A 24,369-nucleotide genomic window follows, 5' to 3' on the forward strand; every position below is an offset into this window, starting at 1 on the left:
TTCTCTCTTTTTCACATGATTCTACCTAGAAATATACCTAGAAATCCTTCTCCACTGAAGCCAGGCTTGCATGGAATTTCACGGAGCTGGGAGGTAGAACATGGACACAGATGGTCTCAGTTTATTTCGCATGTGATATCGATTTCCATGGAAAATTCCCTGTCCTCTCCTGCTGCACTACTCCCCTTTTCAGCCCTCAGACTGTGGGCCAGGAGGTCTTGGCAGTGAGCTCCCTGAGAAGGACATCAACCCATTCATGTCCTCTGAAAATCTCTTTCTGTCCCCAAAGGCCTTTTCCTCTTGCTTTTCCTGGAACTTTCCCACAAGCTGTATTGTGACATAGATTATAAACTTTCTCATTTAAGAGACTTACTTGGTTTTTGACAGAGAAAGGTAAGATATTAGGAACCGAGCAAACATCATTGTTCTCTAAGAAGCTTGGTGAATAAAACTGTTGTCCCTCCACATAAAAACAATGTCAAAATTCAGACTGAGGGTTGAATTACAAACTCTTATATAAGACTGTATCCACGTTTGTCATACAACAATCTAGTACAAATATTGACTCAAATGTTTGTGTATTTTTGCCTGGTTAAGGCAGAACAAATATTGAAGAGTACATATATTTTATGTAAAACATACTTCTGCTTGGGGACAGGCTTGTAAATGTTGCAAATATAATTATTTTGAGCTTCAGTTGGGTACTGAAATAAATAGGGTTTCAGAACTGGAAGTGAACATAATAATCTCTTGCTTGACTTTTTTTTATGGATAAGAACATTCAAACACTGAGTTATTAGGTGATTTCTCATCTCAGTTTTCCTTTTCAGGAACTGTTTCCCTATTTGGAAATATATACCTGGTGCAGTCTATAAATCTTATCCAAGTTTGTTACCCATTTACCTATGTGTGTATTTAGGGTTTTTTTAAGGATTATAATATAATCTTTAAAACTTAGTGGTATGTGTCATCCAATTTTCATTTTAGTAACAAATTTATAGTAAGAAAAAAAACTTTTGTGGAAATAGTGAACCATGAACATTTATATTTTAGTTCCCTTATATTGATGCATAAAAGAAAGTATTAGAAATATATATATATATATACATATATAGCCCCCATATGTACATTTAAAAGTTCTGAATAATAATATATAATTTTCACATTTATATGGTAAAGCACAAAAATAGCTAATATCCATCAAACAATATGTGTCATATGATTTTCTTAGGGCATAAACATATATTAAGTCATTTAATCTAAGAGGTAGACATATTATCTTCATTTTTTCAGATGGGAAATTTATGGATATAGAAGTAATTTGTCCAAGATTGCACAGAATATGATTCTTGAGTTCATGCTCTTCATACGAAAATATATTGCCTACATACCTATTTTAATGATGAATACAATGCAGAACCGGACAGAAGGAATTCTGGATCAAACAATGATTAATGCAGGGGTAGAGAAGGGTAGGGTAATGACTTCAGGAGAATAATTCACTCAGGGAGAGATCAATTTTATTTTTTAAAATATTTTATTTATTTATTTGAGAAAGAAAGAAAGAGAGACAGGGAAAGAGAGAACAAGTAGGGGGCAGAGACAGAGGGAGAGGGAGAAGCAGACTCTCCACTGAGCAGGGAGCCGGATGCGGTGCTCCATCCCAGGACCCTGAGATCATGATCTGAGCCGAAGGCAGATACTTAATGGACTAAGCCACCCAGGCACCCAGGAAAGATAAATTTTAAAAAACTAGAAATAATCTGACCTTTCCCTCTTCCCGCAACCACAGACCATAGTACCATTTGCAGATGTACATATTTTCTGTAAATATACACACATTTCTTGCATAGTATTGTGACTAATCTAGTTGGATAACCCCATAAAGCCATATGATTAGTTTACAGAAACCTTTGTGCCGTACACCATTTCATGTTTCACTAAGAGTAGAAAATTCACCAGTATCTCTTTAAATATATTTTATCTAAAGTCATTTGCATTATCTAAAGTAATTAGGCATTTTATCTAAAGTAACTTGCAATTTAAAAATGTCAAGTCTCTCAAGAGACATAGTTTAATGCAGTGTGTCTCAAACACATGCTTTGAGAAGCTCAGGGAACACAGAGGATGGAAGTGAGGTTGGGAAGGAGTCAAGGTGCTTAGGCTGCTGAGCCTGGGAAAGGCGCTGACAGAAACAGACACACTTGTATGTAATATACTGTTTTCCTTGGGCTGCCCTGACAAAGTAGCACAAACTAAGCATTTCAGGATAACACAGTGTATTCTCTCACCATCTGGAGGTGAGAAGTTAGGATCAAGGTGTTGGCCCAGATGATTCCCTAGGATGGCTAGTGGAGAGAATCTGTCTTCTCCTCCCTTGCAGCTTCTGGTGGTTTGTCTGCAATCCTTGGTTTTCCACGGCTTGTGGACGCGTTGCTCTGAGCCCCTGGCTCCACACCGTGGCTTCAAGTGTGAAATTAGGTCCCGCTAGTCTCCCTGTTTTAAGGTCAGTTGATTTGAAACTTGAACTACTTGTGCCAGTCTCTTCACAGCAGGACCTAGGTAAGTGCTTGAGAACACAATCGGGAGAAGGTGTGTTTATACAAGGAGCTGGAAACTCTGGGTACTCCATTAGTTTCCTAGGGCAGGAGTAACCAAGTACCATAATTATCGGCTTAGAATAATGAACATTTATTGCTTCACAATTCTGGAGGCTGGAAGTTCAAGATCAAGATTATGATAGCGCTGTGCTCCCTGTGAAATTTGTAGTGGAATCCTTCCTTGCCCCTTCCTGGATTTTGGTGATTTGCCCTCAATCTTGAACATTCATTGACTTATAGAAGTATCACTCCAATTGCCCCTCTCTACGTGGCATTCCTTCTGTGTCTTTTACATCTTCTTCCCTCTGAACATGTCTGCATCTGTGTTCAAATTTCCCCCTTTTATAAGGACACCAGTCATATTTGATTAGGGTTCAGCCTAATGACCTCATTTTAACTTGATTGCCTCTTAAAAGACCCTGTTTCCAAATAAGGCCATATTCTGAATGACTGAGGGTGAGGACTTCAACATATTTTTTTGTGGGGGACACAATTCACCTCATAGCTTCTAGTTCATATATTGGATTTTCTACTGTATTTGGTTTAAAGCAAGGATTCCTTAATCCATACCTAAAATAAAACAAGCCCACTGACAAAATTCTGAAGTGTTTTTAACCAAGTGATACCAAGTTTAATACAAGTACATGTATTTTAGGAAAAAAAAATTGCAATATATATTAAAGAGAAAATCACTCACCCTTTGAACCAGAAATTCCACTTCCAAATATTTACCCCAAAGTAACAAAACAAACAAAACAAAAACAACAAATTCTTATATATCCTCAAGTAAATATTCACAGCCATATGAGTTGCAGCCCTTCTATAAAAGTGAACTCAGGTCAAATAACCATTAGCAAGAACATCTACAATCGTGGTATAGATGGAAAAGAAAATTTTATAATTATCTCAAATGTATCAATTTAAATAAGATTCACAGACTACATGCTGCAAATGAAAGTTGCAGAACCATATAAATAGCATGATATCATAACAAAATGCATACAATTTATTAATGCTAAAGTATGGAATTTTAAAACTTTCCCAGAGAAATACACACTTGAGGTAGGATGGTGATGACTTTCAGAATAGTCCCCCTGGAATGGGAGAGAAAAAAACCAGTGTTAGAAGGCACAACTGGGCTTCAGTTTTTCTGTATTTACTTAAAAAACACTGAAGCAGGTATGGCCATTGCTAAGATTTGATAAAGTTAGGTACTGGTGATTATTGCCTTATTCCCTATATCTTTTTTTTCTGCACTTTTAGATGTTTTATTGTTTTTAAATGAAAATAACTGAAAAAGCAAGTTGTTCTAATATTAAATTCTGCAGATTTTACTTCTGAAAGTAAACATATTACTAGAAGAAAGGCAAGCAACCTCCATGTGGTTCTTTTTTTCTCATTAAAACAATATTTGCTTCTAAGGAGTATTATGGAGAAACAATGTGGGGGAAGTGTTTTGAAATTTTGAAATCACTATTTAAGACTAAGGTATTCATGAAAGCATAGAAACAATCTGGCCAGATTTTTATAAAATTAAATGATGTAGATTGGTGATCTGAAGTAAGGAGAATTATGGTGGGACTTAGGTAATATTTTGGAGGTATTTAGTTTTTATTTATGGTTAATTAACTAATTATTGGTTAAGTCAAGAGAGATTAAATACAAATTAGACAAAATAAAGCTGTTTAGAAATCATTTTATTTGTTTCTGTCTATGATTAATGTGATAGTATGCTCTTGCAAAGATTTCTCTTGATGGGATCATTTTAATTAGTGTAAATGTTAGATTCTGGAATATAGTTGGCCGATTAATAGTGAAAGCTTGCCATCTGGCGGACAAAGTGAAAACTGTGGCACTTTCTGGCTGGAAAACCTGTAAGTCAGTATCTTTGGGGATTAAGCATTTGCTTTCTACATATTTGTTCGTAGCTCATGGCTGGATAGCCTGAATTACACACATGCACACACACACACACACACACACATATTTACACACCTGTATACACACTCAACAGCCCTAATGGATTTCCGTTTGTATTCAATGACTACTATGAAGTGCTCTAATGAAGATGATTTAATTTTGCACAAAATATGATTTTCCTTTAGCAAGATTATCTCATCAAACCTGTTTAGACAGTGCTTTTGCAATAATTTGAAGAACTTTAATTCCTAGTCATTTGCAAATAAATGTGTCATGGATAGCTCATATTTCTTTTAGTGCACCCTCCCTTTTTAACTTCTGAATAATTCACCTAAATGTTAAATTCACACACGGAACTGCCACCCCTACCAAATTTACATACACCCATTAACCATAACAGTGAGTAAATAGGGTGAGTTCTAGTTTGTCCACTAGACCAGACTGCTTCAGTGGGGATTCTGTAAAACCCTTCAAATTACACAAGCTTCCTCTAAAGGGAGATTAGGATTGAAAAAAAAAGAAGCACTATTATCCTTTTCACTTTGCATGCCGCATGCGCAAGGGGTGATGGGATGTTTGGGATCTCACGGTACTCTGTAACAGTGCACATTAGAACCATGTTTGCTTGCTTGAGTCCAATCTCTGCTTTTGGAGCGAAACAGAGATACCCCTTGATAGGCGGTGAGAGCTACACTGGACAGAGGAGAGATTAGCAGTCTGGCAACCTTGCTCTCCTGAATTAACTCCCCCCAAACTCACCATATGCACCTTTGGCTAATTTTTATGAGACAAACAAGGTCTTCAAGTGTAAAATAAAATAGGATTGGGCTTTGCAAACTAAAAAAGGTATTTGTATATGCTGCTATTCAGCTGCTTCCTCTTTCCATCTTGTTGCCATTATATGACTTGTGAACATAGATTGTATGGTTCAGAGCTGAACTGTGTAATAAATGTTTAACTTTTCTTTTTGCAGTTTTCTCATTTAGTTATTTATTGCTTCCTTCTGTTTATATTTTCTTAGGAGTCGTGTTTGGCAAACATGTTGCCCAATGTGGTGATTTTTGAGATAACATGTGACACACAAGAGGATGATGACGGTTACAGGCCTTAGCCAATGGGCAAATCTGATTAGGTTATGTTGCAGAGTTACTATCCTCTGAGGTATTTCATCTCATGAGGGTAACAACGGACACAGGAGAAAGCCAGGTGCACAAAGAGAACCACTTACAACGGTGTTTACATGAGGTAGTGAATCATGTTGCCCCTTTCCATTGTGCGCTATCTGAAAAGCACAGCATACAAAGTCAACAATGGTTTCTGCAAAATCACGAAAGACTGAACTATAAACCAGAGCTACTGAACAAGTAAAGGTGCTGATTATTTTAAGTGACTATTGGGATCTCAGAGTAAAGATTTTGTTAAACAAAAAAAGTTGTAATTCTTAAAATGGCTTAGAAAACAACTTATTAGCAGAACTTTTTGCCCATAAGAGGGAAGGAAATAAAATAGTGTTGGTGAGGACCAAATAATATTCAAATGTAAATAATGGTGAGCATACAATAAAATTAGGGTGAGTATATGAAAAAATGCAGTGTGGGAACTTGAAAAGATCCCATCCTCAAACAGTACAAGTATAGAAGACATAGAGATGACGCCCAGGAGATTTAAAGAAATGCATTAATTTCCCTGTCTAGATTGATTGTATCAATAAAAGTCATGTGTACCATTTGTAAGATTTGCAAATAATGGTGAAATTCAACACTTTTTTCTTATAAGCCTCCCCAGACAAGCAGAGGCATAAGGATATTTCAAGAGTTGTCTTCACCTGGAAATAGTAGGTGTATCTTAGAGGAACTTTGTTGTCTGTATTATTGGTGACTATCAATGTTTGGTTTTGTGATGTTTCACCTCTCAAGCTGCAAAAGTAAAACTAAAGTCCTGATGTTTCATAAAACACTGCCTTCTTCACAGAAAGAAGTTATTGTCAAAAACTCCTGGGTATGAACATTGGTTCTGGAAGATGTTACTTAATGGTTAATGTTACAAGGCTACATCAGTTGAGGATGTTCAAAGCAATGAGGAAGCCAGAATAATAAATGTATAATTCTCCAACACTGAGTAATCTTGTGGTTTAGCAGAGGAAGATTTCTCATCAGGGTATTTGAATTGAAAGGTGAGTTGCAGGAATCCTTCCAACAAAATAGTGGGACATACATTCTGTCTGTTTTGAAGAGGATGGGTAGCCATGAATGCAGCCTACTTAGAAGAAAAGCCACATCATGTGACCCAGCGGATAAGTCTCTTTATGACCCTAGAGAAAATGTTTTGTCTTTAAGTGGATTTAGAAAGAAACCCAATTTTTGGAGACATGGGTCAAGAAAGGAAAGAGTGAAATGTTTCCATTTCTCACAGGGGATTCAGAGTGAGGAAAAGTATCAGCAAGTCTCAAATCTTATTGAAAACCACTTGGAGGAACTGTAGAATCAAAATTGAAAAATAGCTAGCCTCCCTCTCAACACAAGTGTGAGACAAGATGACAGACCTGTTCAGAGAACTTACACTCAGCCCAGAAATTGGTTTTATGAGGAGAGGAAGAATTTTGTGAGGGAAAGGCTAGTACGGACTTTGGATAAAAAAAAAAAAAAAAATACTGATCTTCCCTTAGACCAGTTCTGGATTTCAATGACAACAATAAACACTTTGTTGCAGTGTTCAAACTCTCACCCATGAACAAGCTTCTTCTTGTCTAACAAGCACTGGGAGCCAGGACAGACATTGACTGACTTCACTTGAAAATGAAATCTACGTTCTCTTCTCTCAACTTCTACCAAGAACTGAATATTCATTCAGGAAAAAAACAAAACAAACCAAGAACAAAATTTATATTAAAATGAAAATTTCATTATTAATTTAGGTACCCAGCAGGAAATTGATAGCTCATTTGATTCTTTCTTTGAAATAAACTATTTACAAAGATGAAGGTGTAGGGACACCAGGGATGGAGAAGGTAGCGGGGGTATCGATATAAGAATGGAAACTGATACAAAGTATATTTTTTTACTACTTAATGACTGCTAAATGCCTTGACCTCAAAGGAATTTCTTGCTAGCTTTTTCATAGTGTAATTGGGGTTAAAATTTCGCCTTCTCTGAATTTATTAATTTCTTATTTTCTGTTTTCCATTAACCACTAATACATGATTTACTGTTTTTTGATAACTGTAACAACAGAAATGCAAAAAAAAAAAAAAAAAAGAGAGAGAGAGATGAGTAGATTTAGAGTATAGCAATTCACGACACATCCATGAAGTCTTCTTAAATATTTAGGGAGAAAGGAAGGGAAGGGGGTAATGTCTAACAACCCTACAGATTTATTCTTTTCTACTCTCTATGTTATTCACAGAAAGATAATTAGAAATGTCCTATTACACTTCCTTATTTTCTACACCTACATGAAATTAAACTGAAAGCAATCTTCTCCCTTCACCATATTTTTTCTACTTTCTACCAGATATTTAAATTGGCAAACACTATCATTTTCCTCATATAACAAAGAAAAATGTTCCTTTCCAGCCTAGTATTCACTCTCTTACTTGTCCCTCTTCAATTTCATTTGGAATGAAAGCTAATGATTTATGATGACTAATAAGACCATATAATCCACTCCCAGCATTTTCCTTCTAATGATGGCCCTGGCGTACTCTCTTCACCTACACTGCTCTCCTTGATGAAGCATAAACTTAGAGAGAACACTTCTTGAGGCCCACATGGACTCCCTTTCCTTCTGGATTATTCTCTCCTCTGATCTCCTCAAGGCTCCCACCCTCACATTCTTCAGATCTTTATTCAGATGTTACTTTTGCATCTTCTCTAACCCATCCTTTTATTTTTTATAAGTTCTTTTCAATTATAGTTAGTTGACATACAATGTAATTTTAGTTTCATGTGTACAATTTAGTGATTCAGCATTTACATACAACACTCGCTACTCATCATAAGTGCCCTCCTTAATCCTCATCACCTATTTAACCCATCCCCCCAAACCACCTCCCCTCAGGTAATGATCAGTTTGTTCTCCATAGTTAAGAGTCTGTTTCTTGCTTTGCCTCTCTCTTTTTCCCCCCATGATCATTTTTTTTTTTCTGTTTGTTTCTTAAATTCCACATATTAGTGAAATCCTATGGTATTTGTCTTTCTCTGACTGACTTATTTCACTTCGCATAATACCCTCGAGTTCCAGCCACATCATTGCAAATCCTGACCCATCCATTTAAATTTAATACTTCCTCCAACACGTGTTCTCCTTCTATGTTTCGTTTTTCTCCAACTCATACATTATTTTCTACTATACTATATAAATATAGGTCATGTGTCCAAGTAGACTATAAATTTCACAAATGCCTAAGATTCCTGGTGCTTAGTTAAATGATATCTCCAATATTCAGAACCAATACTGGCAAATCCTGGGTAATAAATTGCTGTTGAATTAAAAAAATCAATCTTCTGTTCAACATTACAATGTTTTTTCAATGAGCAATGATCCATATTTTGAGTTTTTGAGTGATTTACTCACAACAAAGTGGGTACTATGACTTTTAAAAATTTTTTCTAATATCCACCTATATAAACATCACTGCCATTAGTCAAAAATAAAGTATAACAACTATTGGAGAAACAAAAATGCTAATTTTCCATAGGAGTTAAACCATTGTAGTTTTTAAAAAAGGAAGTAGAATTAATTCTGCCATTTGGTTTTCACATGTTGGTGAATGGCAAGAATGTTATTTTTGTATTGCTCCAAAACTTTCACATATAAGAGTTTGTAGAAATTTTGAGATATTCTCTTCTGCTTCCAAAGCTATAGCTCAAAAGATAAGCAAAACAGGAGAAGCTACCTAGTTTTTATTTAATTTAATAATACAGTTAACTCTTGAATAAAGTGGGAGTTAGGGGTGCCAACCCTCTGTGCAGTCAAAAATCTGTGTATAACTTTAAATTTTAGACTCCCCAAAACTTAACTAATGATAGCCTACTGTTGACTGGAAGCCTTGCCAATAACATAAATGGTTAACACATATTTGTAAGTTACATGTATTATATATTGTATTCTTCAATAAAGTAAGCTGGAGAAAAGAAAATGTTATTAAGAAAATCATAAGGAAGAAAAAATGCATTTACAGTACTATCCTGTAAAAAGGTCCATGTATAAGTGGACCCATGAAGTTCAAACCATTGTTATTCAAGGATCAACTCTTTATTTTTGATTTATAAAATTTTGACACCCATGTTCCATTCAACTTTTTTCTAATGAATCATTTCTTAACCAAGTTTATAGTTCAATGACTTAAAGTGAACTTTAAAATTAAGTATAATTAAGATTTTTCTGGGTTAGAAAGATATATTCATTCATATATGTAGCCAAATATTTTAATTAACTTTGATATCTCTCTTGTAGCCAATTACCACCAGTCATTAAATTTAATCAAAAGATCCATTATAAAAATTATTTATTAAAAGTAATATTAAATAATTTATTCAGTACAATTATCCATAAATGTAACTAAACATGAGCAGTACCTAAATGAAAGTCAACTTACTATTGAGTAAGACTGTAACTGTGCTTCATTATTCTCTTTTCTAACTCACCCTCCCTGCTGAATTTTATTTCAACCACTACCAAGAAAATAAAACTAAATCATGAAGAAAATCAAACATATGTACAGCCTTATGATTATTTATCATTTAATTTAATACACTACTCATTATAACATTTCCAAAATCTTAAAGCAATTGAAGAAAAAGCCAAAGTTGACATTGGTCTGCCACTAGTACCTTGTCCTTAATTTGTTCTAATTTTCAAATATTTCCTATACTATATGTATGTATATGTGTATTTCCAATACTACATGTATGCATATATATGGACATTACATATCTAAAGGAATTTTACTGAAAATTCAAACAAAATTATATAAGAATATTTAATGGATTTACAAGAAAAGAAAGATACGGTATTATTTCATAGGGTATAATATACACTACACAAAATACTATTAAAGCACCATTCTTGAACTATAGGATACTGTCCTGAATGAGAAAAATATTGGCAATGTGATTACTAAATGACTTCCATGCCAAACTTTAACAATTAGACAATTCCACTTTTCTTTAAACTGACAAGTTTCAACCAGATAAAGAAATATTGAAAGTAGGGAAAGAAGGAAGGACAGAGGACAGAATAGTGGGGAATAGAGAAAGAAATAAAAAAGAACAGGAAAGTAATAGAAGGCTTAGAAGACTTTCACATTCTGGAGAATATAGTAGATTTGGTATTTATTCTTAGTAAAATATTGGGGAGAATAAAACATCAAGTCCATTTGGGCTTAGTGTCTCATTTATTGGAAGAGTTTTCTATATGGATTCAATTTCTTTAGTGGTTATAGGATGATTTAGGTATGAATTTGAATATGTCATCTAATTTGTAAATTTATTGATAAATTTTTCTTCTAAACCCATTATTTCATTTTTCTAAATATTTTATTTATTTGAGAGAGAGAGAGAGAGAAACAGCACAAGCATGGGGAGTGGCAGAGGGAGAGGGAGAAGCAGACTCCCCACTGAGCAGGGAGCCCGATGCGGGGCTGATCCCAGGAGTCTGGGATCATGACCCGAGCTGAAGGCAGACGCTTAACCAACTGAGCCACCCAGACGCCCCAACCCTATTATTTTAATAAGTGTTTAGTGTCTGTAAATACAGTTTCTCCCTGAAGTAGTTTACTTGTAACTCTTGCTTTTTTTTTTGGTTTATCGGGCTTACCAGAGATTCAATAATCAATTAGTCTTTTCAAAGAAATAGCTTTTTAAGACTATTTCATCCATTTTATTTGTTTCTATTTTACTAATTTCAGCTCTTTATTTAAAAAATATGCAGTAAGCAGAGGTGAAACAATTGGCAGCACACTCGTCTATGGTGACGTGGAAACATACTCGCTGAACTTGTGGACCTGGACAAGGTGGTTTTCAGGTGGAATGTTGGAAAGTTAAGCTTGTTCCTGTAATCTGTACTTGATAAAACACAGCAAGCATGCAAGCAGAATTAGAGGGAATATAAAAATTCAGAATAGAAAAATAGAACTGGTTCACACATTCACACACTTCGCTCTTCAGAAAATAAGAGATAATTAACTTGAAATACTGACAGGGCAAAAAATCAAATTATGAGTCTGAGCATTAAGACACATCTCATGGCATGAATCAAGTTAAGTACATAGCCATCATTCTTTTGTTAAAATGTCTGAATATCAAGACCCTCGCTGCTTTAGGCAAGAGCACTTTATTTTTTTAAAGGTTTTTATTTATCTATTTGAGGGAGGGGGAGGGGCAGAAGGAGAGGGAGAAGCAGAATCTCTGCTGAGCAGGGAGCCCAATGCGGGGCTCGAATCCAGGGCTCTGGGATCGTGAACTGAGCTGAAGGCAGATGTTTAACCAACTGAGCCACCCAGGTGCCCTTAGGCAAGAGCACTTTTTGAGTCTATCTATAATTCAACTTCCTTCTAAAATAACCAAGAATCATTTTCTTAAAAATGGTTTTGAAAAATGATATACTTTTTGCCAAAAGTGATTTAAGGTAGATTGATCTATTGAGAAAGAAATGCTTGGTTATTGGTGAAAGAATAATAATTTGAAGAACCAATTTCTTGTCCTCACAATATTGCCCAGACTGAGTAGTGCTTGTTCACAGTTTTGGGAATAACAATATTCAAATGAACAATAAGCTTGTTGGTGCATTTATAAATTGTAAAAAATAAAAAAAAAAAGTAGGACTATGTACATCAAGTTTTCTTTTTTTTTTTTTTAAGGATTTTATTTATTTATTTTAGAGAGAGCATGAGTTGGGGGAGAGGCAGAGGGATAGGGAGAGAGAGAATCCCAAGCAGACTCTGTACTCAGCACGGAGCCCCATGTGGGGCTCGATCCCAGGACCCCAAGACCATGACTTGAGCCAAAATCAAGAGTCTGACGCTTAACTGACTGAGCCACCCAGGCACCCTTCACGTTTTCAATAGTTGTCTCAGCCATAACAAAAACCTTGGCAAACTCTTACTTTAGTATTTCAAAAGTTCTGGGAATAAACCCAGTACAAAAACAAAACAAAACAAATAAGGAGCATTCCCATCATAAGCGTAATTGTTTTTCTTTTTTTTCTTTTTAAAGATTTTATTTATTTATTTGACAGAGAGAGGCACAGCGAAAAAGGGAACACAAGCAAGGGGAGTGGGAGAGGGAGAAGCAGGCTTCCCGCCGAGCAGGGAGCCCGATGTGGGGCTCGATCCCAGGACCCTGAGATCATGACCTGAGCTGAAGGCAGACGCTTAACGACTGAGCCACCCAGGCGCCCCAAGTGTAGTTGTTTTTCTCTGCATTTAAACAGCAAGGGATTGCATTTATCACACTATTTTAATTCATCCTAATTTTTCTTATTTTAAGGAAATTTCCTAAAGACCGGGTTCAGTAAGGTCTTTGTCAAAAGAAGGACAAAAATCATCAATGGTCTTTCCTTCCATTATCACTCTGTGTCTGAATCCACATGGTTTAGACCAAATAAAAGCTTCCAAAATTTCAGAATTTTTTAGATACAGAATGAGAGGTAATCTCTACACACACACACACAACTATGAAATCAACTCTTTTGAACCTCAGAAATTATAAGAAAAGAGTCATGAAATTTTGATGAATAGTACTAATACTATATGACATATTAAAAACAAGGAATCAATTTCTTAGGTAGTTTCCCCCTCTCATAATTGATTTATCACAGTCATGTGGAAAGGATGAGGTTAAACTTAAATGGGTAAAGCATAGCACAGAGTGGTGATCATAGGACAAATACAGCCTATGGAACAGCCCACCACAATACTGTAAATATAAAACCGTGCTTAATGTCAGCAGGAGTGAGTCAAACCACAGCTACGTATCAGGAGTTCAAAGAAGTGGGGATAGTCATATCTGTGCTTCTCTGAGAAATCAATATTTATTTTACTCATGCAGGTTTCCTAAGGTCACAGAACAGTGCATGACAAACAGTAAGTTTTCAATACGTATTTGTTGAATTGTTGAATCTTCTTTAAGCCACAGAATTGGCTAGTCAAGGACAGATTGATTTTAAAGCTTATGTAAATATACGCAATTTAATTGACATGACTGGATATTATAGAGGTTGAATATATATTCATCTTTTGCTGTTGTGACTTTATCAAAGTACTAAAAATGACACTGTAATTGTCTGGCATAGCGAACAATTGCTGAACCGCTCATACAGAAAACGACCAGCCTTCTTTAGCACACATCAGCTAGAAACAGCTTTGACTGTATCTCAGGTGTCTGTGTCAGGTCACGGGCCAATGAAGGGGAAAAATAAGGCCCAAATTGGGATTCAATGACTACCAGTTCCCTAAATCTGTTACATGAAATACTACTCCCTTTGAATGTCAGTTGCTAGACACTTGTGCTTTTGTTGGAGAAAAGCAAATTTAGCAACCACCAACACTATTACCACCATGACAGCAATAATAAGACTCATCAAGGGACTTTGGGTCCAAAATCCACGCTTCCTATATGAATTGGATCATTTCCAACTCAGAAAATGACATCTGCATCGGGAAATGGCAGTCGTTCCTCAGGGCTTGCATTATGACTGGCTCTGGAAACATTTCTTTCAGCTTACCATGGGGTAGTGTCTGCGCGTGCAGAGGGTAGCCCCTACAAGAAGTTACGATACCAACACCCAAGAGATCCCACAAATATGCGGGCATCTCTTCCATGTGTTATTGTCTTGTGACTGCAGATGTGCTTTTTGTCTTGAACAGCTTGATAACCATTGCTTCTGGAAAGTAACAATATGAGTAGAAATCTTTGAGCGGGATACCTTGGATCTCATCCCTTTGGACATAATCAAAGTTATTACCTATGACTTTTACAATTATGGACTAGATCCTTTTTTATAATGATTATCACCTCCCTGATTAGAACATACGTAGACCACAAACATAAGTAAGGAATACATAGTTTCTCTTGATTATCATTTATTTTAAAATTTTCTGACCATGTTTACTTCTTGATGTTTTATCTCTTCCCTCTAATTTCTCCTTTTTATCTCTCCATATTTTTATATATCACATTAACTCTGCTTATCAAAAGGCCTCTCTTCTTTCCTCCTTTTTTTTTTTTTGATAAGTTCTAGCTTAGTTAACTGTTGTAAATTTTTATCATGTCACCATTGTTGAATAGGTAGGAGTGTGATGAGACATAGTATCATAACAATTTATATTTTAAAACAATAAATACACAGAACCTTATTTTACACTTCTCAATTATGTGGTATTTTACAATACCAATGGGTAGGTAAGTACAAGGAAGACAATTTAATACTTTTGAATACTATTTTAAAACAACTGTCAAATTTATTTTTAAAATGAGTAAAAAGCTTTAAAATCTTTCTCTTGGATGGGGTGCCGGGGCGGCTTAGTTGGTTGAGTTTCTGACTCTTGATTTTTGGCTCGGGTCATGATCTCAGGGTCATGAGATCGAGCCCAGGGTTGGGTCTCACTCTCAGCAGGGAGTCTGCTTGAGATTCTCTCTATCCCTCTCCCTCTGCCCCTCTCTGCCCCATGCCTGTGTGCTCTCTCTCTCTCAAATAAATAAATAAACCTTTAAAAAAATAAAAATAAAATCTTTCTCTTGGATATTCTAGATGACTGCAAGCTTCAACTTGTGGTATTATACGGACATACAAAGTGATATAGGGAATTAGATATTTTGTATACTTCATTTGAATTATTCAGTTATTGATTAATTTACCATTTATTTAAACCTTATTGTGTTTAAGAGAGTTATATGATGCCAAACAACTACAATAATCTCTTTGACATGGTCATCATATTGAAACCTTTGAAAGTTGTTTTGCCATTATATTCTCATAATCAGATAAAGAAAAAGCTATATTTTCTATACTAATATTAAGCTTAATTTTGATTGTTTTTCTAAAATATCCTCAGAATAGTGATCTAGTGCCTTCAGATTTTCTCTTTTAAACTGCTATTTTGAAGTTTGACTGACATACAAAAAACTGTACATACTTAATGTATATAACTTGATGAGTTTGAGCAGAAGTATACACCCATGAAACCATTACCATCAGGAAGGTCATAGACATATCCACCACCTCACAGTTTCCACCCACTCCCATTATTATTACTGGTATTATTTGTGTGTGGCAAAAACACTTAACATATGATCTACCCTTTTTACTCAAAATCCAAGTCGATTTTTTTTTTTTTTTGGAAAATTTAGAAACTGTTTCTAGAATTTCCATGATAATAACAAAAAGGCATAGAAGAGTCAATATGATCTTGAAAAATAAGAACAGAGCTGAAGGGTTCTGTGTTGGTATCATGTTTTTGTTGTTCCCTTCAATTTATTAAATCATGAAATTCATGTCTTTGTTCCATTTTTTCATGAAATGCTATGGAAGTTATATATAATATTCCTGCTCCCTCTTTTTTTTATGTTCCCTCCTTTTTATTAATTTTTTTTATTTGAGTGTGATTGACATACAACGTTACATTAGTTTCAGGTGTACAACGTAGTGATTTGATAAGTTTTTTTTTTTAACAACTTATTCTGTGTTCTAGATTTACTTTACTTATTATAACAGGTTTACTTTTCAATTCTATCTGTTCCACTCTTTTACTTTATTAGTTTTTAGTGAGATGATTAAATGTCACATTGTGTTTCCAATATTATTATTTATTTTTCATAATTATTTATTCTTATTTTGTGGGTATAATATAAATTTTAATTGAGTATAATGATTATGAGTATGTTATACAAGTTTGTTCTGGTTTTAGCTTTTCTCTGTTCATTATAGTGACTGAGATGATATTGAATTAAATAAAATATTTATTTTGTTTGTCTATTCATATTTATATTTGAACATTGTACACAAGCTTCTGATTATTGCAATCAGCCACTTCTGATTGAGTGTGGGCTGCTCATACCACCTGAGGGATGTTAGATGCAACATTGCTTGTCCTCTCTTGTCCTAAATAATGTTTGCATTTTCTGCTATTGCTTGGAAGCCAAGGCCACACTTTCTTCCCATTCTGTGCAGATGGCAAGTGGAGTAAGAGCAAATACCCAGTTCCCTCCTGAATTACCCTCTGATTACTTCAGGAATCCTCCATTCTCCATATTTGTGTTAACTCTAAGTTCATGCCTTCTAGAACTAATCTTACCTCCTCAGCTATCTGCTCTTGTGCATTTATTGGGTTTTGTTTCTTCTTCCTTGTTTTGGTTTGTTTGTTTGTTTTAATCAACCTAATTTTTTTGGTACTTAATCTATTTCAGTAATTCTTAAAATTGTGAAATATATTACTCTTAGAAGTCTTTCTAGTTTTAGTGCATTGTGATTGACTAAAATTCCATTTTCATTATTTTTTATTTCATTATTTTGTCTGGAGAAGATATAAATGCTGATGTTGACACTGATCTGATTATATCATCATAATTGTAATTATGGGATTCTTCCTTTGAGCAAGGATCAGGACTTCTTCATCTTTCTATTTCATTAAACAACTAGAAAGTGATCTTGCATATAGCATAGTTTTAATAATAATGTTTGTCAAAACCATATTATCACTTGCCATATACCAAATCCTTGCTAAGTCCTCAATTAATCCTCCCAACAGCACTCTGAGGTAGGTATTGTTTGTATTCTCATGTTATAGATAAGGAAACAGAGGCACAGAGAGATGAAATAACTTGCTCAAGGTTACATAGCTACTGGATGTTTGATTCAGAATTTGAACCCTAATGGTCTGACTTTAGAGACTGTGCCATGTTATAAAGTAAGTCCTGTCCTCCAAGGCCAAGCCTCTAGTTTCTAGCCTTCTCCTCACTTGCATGATATACTTATCAAGCATACAGTCTTGTGCTCAACATATCTCTCCGGGTCCTACCAAAATATGATCTAGGACTATATTGATTTATTATGTATTTTTTATTTGCTAATTTGATAATGGAATACTTCACCCACAACTATATGAGACTAAGAGCTCATTCTAGAGTTAAAGGCTAATAGTCCTTAGAACTAACTTCAAAGGCGGGAATCCATGCAGTCAATTAGATACAATAAGCAAATTTATCTGAGTTTATAGTCCAATTTAGTTCTCACGTGTCATATAGTCACAACGTAAGTATGTAAACAAACAGCCCAGGGAAGGAACATTTATATTACTGACATTCTAAGAGCCTTCATCTGATAAGCAAAGTTAGTGTTACAGCTGAATACAGCAAAATAAAAACTCAAACAACTCCCAATGCACTGCTTAGATGATTATTAGTTAAATATAACTCAACTTTTGAAGACATAACATTTTATTTTACCAAAGTATTCATATTTGTGGTAATTCTGTATAAAATATTTTAAATTGCCACATCCGAGGCTATTATTTACTGGTCTACAAATTAAAGGCATTGCTTTAGTGTCATACTTTCCTGGCATAAGGAAGCAATTCACCATCTCACTAGGAATCCAAAAGTAATTCTCAGAAATATAATTCACAACCCATTATATTTTAACACAAAATATTTCAACACATACATCAAGTTGTCTGCATCTTCATCTCCCCAAGTCACAATTAAAATGAGTTAATGAAATCATTATCCAACTTGCTCATTCTTATCATTTATATATGACACAACTTGTTATTTATGATGTTATTGATCTTCTATTACACACTATAAAAATAAATTTTTCTTCTCTTTTGAATGGTTGGGTAATAAATTTTTTTTATTTTAGAAACTGTTACATGTATCTAAAAATAAAGTGAATTGGCTGTATAAAATTTATTTAAACATTGAACTAATTTGATAAATGAAAATTTCATTTTATTTCTATTTAAGCAAAGTTTTCAGTTTCCTATTATATTTGATAATACATTAAGGAGAATTATCATATTGTGAATAATTTCCTATGATTGGCCCAAGAGTCCTGGGATCAAGCCCCGCATCAGGCTCCCTGCTCAGTGGGAAGCCTGCTTCTCCCTTTCCCACTCCCCCTGCTTGTGTTCCCTCTCTTGCTGTCTCTCTCTCTGTCAAATAAATAAATAAAATCATAAAAAAAAGGAAAATTGTTAATATTAAAGTTTGATTTTCATCCTAGAACTTAATGTGACCTTGAACATGTAATTTACCTCTCACTGATCTCCACTAAGACTTTATAAAATTAAAACTCCCTCATAGGATTGCATGAGATTCATGGCTTGCCTCTTATTAGTATTCAACTAATGTAAATTGTTATCATAATCGTTAATAATCATGTGCTGTTTTATTCATTTTTTATTAATTATCTTTTAAATGGAATTTTAAACTGTTTTGGACACAAATTATTCTGAACAATTTTAAAGTTAAAGTCATGTTTATGAAATGCCACATCATGGAAATGATTTATCTAATTTGAAAAGTAGATTATTTTATGCTTGTTAACAGAGACTTAGATATGCCTTCATTCCTAAAAACTTAGTATAGAAATTCTATTTATGTACATATAAGTTATTTTCATATTATTTTGCAAATTTACCTTTGAATAATCTTTTATTCATTATAAAAATATTATTTGCTGAATTTATAATTTCCAATTTCTGTTATATGAATTTCATTTTATGTAAATAAATTCACCCAAATTATTAAATGAATGTCTAAATACATCGAATAACTACACATAAAGCATTTATCAAATAAATTGCATTATAATAGTTTTAATAGTTATTATTGCAATCTGAGATTCACCAAGTGAAGTTTTACTTCTCTAGCATTGATGCATTCTAGGTCAGATAAGAAGTTACTTCAACATTGCTTTGGAAATTTACATCATATCAATGGAAAACTTTGTCACAAAAGGCAACTTGTCTTTTTGTTGTTCTGTTTTGCTTTTTTTGAAAATGACCTTCGTTGTTGATGCTTTTGATGCATTTCTTGAAGCACTTGAAGAGAAATATGGTTGCATTTTTTGAACAAGCAAAGGCACATTTTTCCTATGTTGATAACGACATACATTCATATAATGTTTATGATACGATAAACCAGTATGTACATTCATGTGGTGAAATTGAATATTTCAGAAAGACCACTAGATGTCTCCACACTACACTTCTTGGAAAGACTCTACCAAAGAATCATGGTATGATGGAATAAATGGAGAATAATATTGACAGTGTACAAAAAGAAATGCAAACAAAATAAAATCTTTTTTCAGAAAAAAAATTAAGAAATTTTATATAAGGAGGCATTCATGTTGATTTTATTTTCTCCAAAGAAATATATCCATGATAGGAAGGGTCTAAGGCCATTGTCACCGTAAATATTGGCCTTTAACAGCAATAACTGACGGATGAGTACTCCAGGGGAAGGAGTCTACAGGAGTGTGGTGCATGTTGTTACAATGAAGGATACCATATGTATTTATGGAGTTACGATTATAGCCCAGATAGAAAGGAGTAGCCTGATTTTGGGCAGGTTTGATATTCGAGGGGGTGCTGCAAAGGGGTTTGGTAGGACATCAAACAGGGTCCACTGGAATAATAAAGATGGTGGCAATTTACTAGTTAATAGGGGAACACACACAGACACACAGACACACACACACACACACACACCCATCCACATACGCAATGGAAGGACACAAGGCATAGAAGAGGAAAAGCAGGCTTGAATATGGGGAACAGATGTAGAAAGAACTAGTCAGGAAAATAAAACCATGGCAAACTATTTCGCACAAAAGAAATCTCCTCAACCACTTTCATATCATCACTCCCCTCATTCAGGTGACAGGGGTCCTGATAAACTGCAAGTTTCCTCTAGACCAGCAAAAGAATCAGCATGAATAGGACAGTCCATTGCTGGGAAATAACCTAGCTACTGTCCGAAAACAGCGCCACCAACACAAAAAGGCAGTTATCTTAGAAATGTCTGTATTATTTCAAACATGGGATAGGGTTTACAGGACATTTTTTAAAGCACAGAGCACTAGAAGATTCCCTCACTGCACTCCAAATGAACTGCTAGCAGAGTTAAAATCATGGATTTTAACCGGATTTTTGTCAATCTGTCATGTGTCAGAGCAGGCAGCTCATGGTTCCTTCCTCACTGTAAAAGTAAGAAACAAAATGTCTTTAAAATTATAAGCAGTGACTGAAAATCTCATTTTAAAGAATAAATGCAGAAAAAGTAACAAAGCTTTTGTTTGGAGCTTATTACAGGAATGTAAATTTCTTATATGTACAGTTATCTCAGGGCCATGTGGTTGCCAAGAAGTTTGGTATGAATTTTATTATTTATTTGTTTGTTTGTTTGTTTATTTATTTATTTATTTATAAGAGAGTGCACGGGGGAGGGCCGGAGGGAGAGACTCTCAGGCAGATTCCCTGCAGGAGCCTGGAGCCAGATACTGGACTTGATCTCACAACCCATGGGATCATGACCTGAGCCAAAACCAAGAGTCAGACACTCAACCAACTGAGCCATGCAGGAAGCCCATCATTTTGTTTATTTTATTTTATGATCATTTTATCACATGTGATGAATCCTATGTTTCCCTAAACTTATAAAAGGTATGTAGTCACTTATGTTTTGAACTGAAAGCATTTCTATTGGTAGAAAGTGGACAGTCTTGAAAGGGAATCTGCCCAACATGGCATTCAAAATCTGAAGGCCTATTTCACCACTGTGACTGTAAAAATAAATTTTAAAATTGTATTTAATAAGCCTAACTTTACTTTTATATTAACCTCATTCATAATTTCAAATTTAATGAATAACCAGAAGAATTCATCAATAATGCCAGAAAGTATTATTTTGCTAAAGTAGCTGCTAAAAGTGAATAAGCCTCATTGTAACAAGATTCTATAAGGTATGCCAATTTCCCAATTTTCCCCACATGATATTAAATAGTTATGGGCAACAGAATGAAGGTATTGAGAAGTCATTTATAGAGATAATCTTTTCTCATGTGAATGAGGTGAAAACATTCCTCTAGACTACTCTTCTTTGTGGATTATTTTGGATGAACAGATTTGCTTACATGTTGTTTATTTCTGTTTAAGGCCACAGTCTATATGCATCACTCCAAATCCAAAGATACACAGCAATAGAAAATGAATGCAAAAAGAGAGATTGAAAACATGAAGATTCCTTAAAACATCAAAGAAGCACTGAGGATCCTTTGCTCATAGAAAAATAGAAAGCTGCTTTTCACTGTCTGCTTAGAGAATGTTGTTTTCTAGACAGAAACTGGCCATAGCCTGTGAATAGGGCCTGAACCCACCCATCCATGAACCAGCTCTGTGACAGGCTTGGGGATATCTCCAATTTTATCAGAAGACATAACTCCAAGTGGAAAATGGAAGATCTAACCCACATTAAGCATCTTAGAAAGCTGTAAGGAAGAAGGGCAATAATCCTAGAAGGAATGTCTGAGCTGACAGAAGTAACAGTAAGCAAAAACACCAGTAAACAAGTAGATAAAACCTAAAAAAAGAGTAACAAACAAACAAACAAACAAAAGACAGTGCTTATTACTACACCACCACCAAGAGTATCACATTTGAAGATAATTAAAAAAATATATTAAAAATGAAAAGGGAGGGACACGTAGGTAGCTCTATCGGTTAAGTGGCTGCCTTCTACTCTGGTTAAGATCTCGGGATTTTGGGATTGAGCCCCACATGGGGCTCCCTGCTCATCAGGGAGTCTGCTTCTCCCTTTCCCTCTTCTCCTCCCTCCCCCCAGCTTGTGCTCTCTCAATCTCTCAAATAAATAAATAAAATCTTTAAGAAAAATGAAAAGGGAGCACTACAGCATAAATAAACTTTAAAAATGACCCCCCAAAAAATCTTACTCCATATAACTACATGTCAATACATTAGGAGATTTTGCCAAAGACATAACTTTCTGAAAATAAAATAAAATTAAATTAAGAAATTAACCCATAACAACTGATTGAAGGGAGAAAAGAGCTTGAATAGGGCTACCACAAATCAATTAAATGTGAATCATTAGATTTAAAGAAATCTTCCTACAAAATACAAGCTTGAGTTTTTATACAGATAAATGCTACCATAATCTTTCTGATAATGAAGAAGAAATAAACATTTCCCAATCAATTATATTAAGCTATCGAACCCTTGACACAAAAGTCTCAAAAAAATATTTTAAAATTACAGGCATGCTTATCTATACACAGGTATAAAAACCCTAAATAAAATTAAGTTTGGCAGTATATATATAAGAAAATATATTTTAACTAAGCTGTGTTTATCTTGAGAATGCAAAAGTAGTTTCACATTCTAAGAACTAAAATATCATTCACTACAATGACATATTAAATTAACCAAAGTACCTAAACAATTCAATAGCTCCAAACAATTTCTCTTTCTTGTTAAAACTCTTAGTAAAATAGGACTAAAAGTGAATTTATCAAAGTCTTACACCAATTTTCATTCCTCATAGAGAAATGCTAGAAACAATTCTATTAAAAAGATATAGAAAAGGATGCCCACTACCACTAATTCTATCCCATACTTTACTGAAATTTCTAGTCAAAGCAATAACAGAAGAAAATGATTTAAGGGACTTCTCCATTGGAGTGAAAAAACCAAAACTTCCTATAGTTGCAAATACATAGAAGTGTTTTCAAAACTTAAAGATAGTTTAATGATATTAGTGATAAATATATATACATATAAACATACACATTTGTATATATATATAATGTATGTATATAATATGTGTATATATGTATATATGCATATACAACCTTTCTATACATAAGCAAAAAACTTTTAGAAAAATAATTTTAATAAAGATAGCAAATCTAATAGCAACAGCAAGGAAAAAAGTGATAATACAAATAAAATGTATCTGAAAATATTACAGTGATAGATTTGCCAGAACCTTTTGGAAACAAATATAAAAATTTTATAATACATTAAATAAGAGCTAAATATTTGAGAAGGTATATGCAAATATATGTAGAAATATTATATCACAGATACGATCCATCTTTCCAAATTTATCTGTATATTTAATGCAATTCCAATAAAAATATGATAGATACCAACAAGCATATTTTAAAATTATATAGATGAACAAATAGCTGAGAATAGCCAAAATATTTCTCAAGAATATGAACAAACTGTATTTCCTAACACATATAAACACATACCTTAACATGTATTTATAGAATGTAAATCTACAGTGTGGTTTGGGTACGCAAATTGACCACCTAAGGAACAGAGAGGCCTCCCATATATGAGGAGGTGATATATGGAAGAAGAAACTTGAATTGCTCACAAAAATATAAAAAGATTCTCAAATCTACATTAAATTATTACTTCATTGTACCATAATTTCACAAATCTTAAGGATTTTGATGGATTATTTTTTTATTACAAAGCAAATGTATTGCACTTTAAACACACACATACCTACAGGTAGATACATGCATCTATCTATGCATAAACATCTATTTTGATTTTTTGGTTAATATTTTCCTGATTAATATTTTTAAATTTTTTTATTTTTAATGATATGAAATAGTCATGCCTTATGTTTACCTTTTTTCAAAGTATCTAGTTAGATTTATTCCATCTTTTAAAAATCTAATTTGATGACACTGGACCACTTTCTTACACCAGACACAAAAATAAACTCAAAATGGATCAAAGACCTAAATGTGAGACCTGAAACCATAAATATCCTAGGAGAGAACAAAGGCAGTCACTTCTCTAACAACA

The sequence above is a fragment of the Halichoerus grypus genome, chromosome 13, assembly GCF_964656455.1.
Source record: "Halichoerus grypus chromosome 13, mHalGry1.hap1.1, whole genome shotgun sequence".
NCBI classification, from domain to species: domain Eukaryota; kingdom Metazoa; phylum Chordata; class Mammalia; order Carnivora; family Phocidae; genus Halichoerus; species Halichoerus grypus.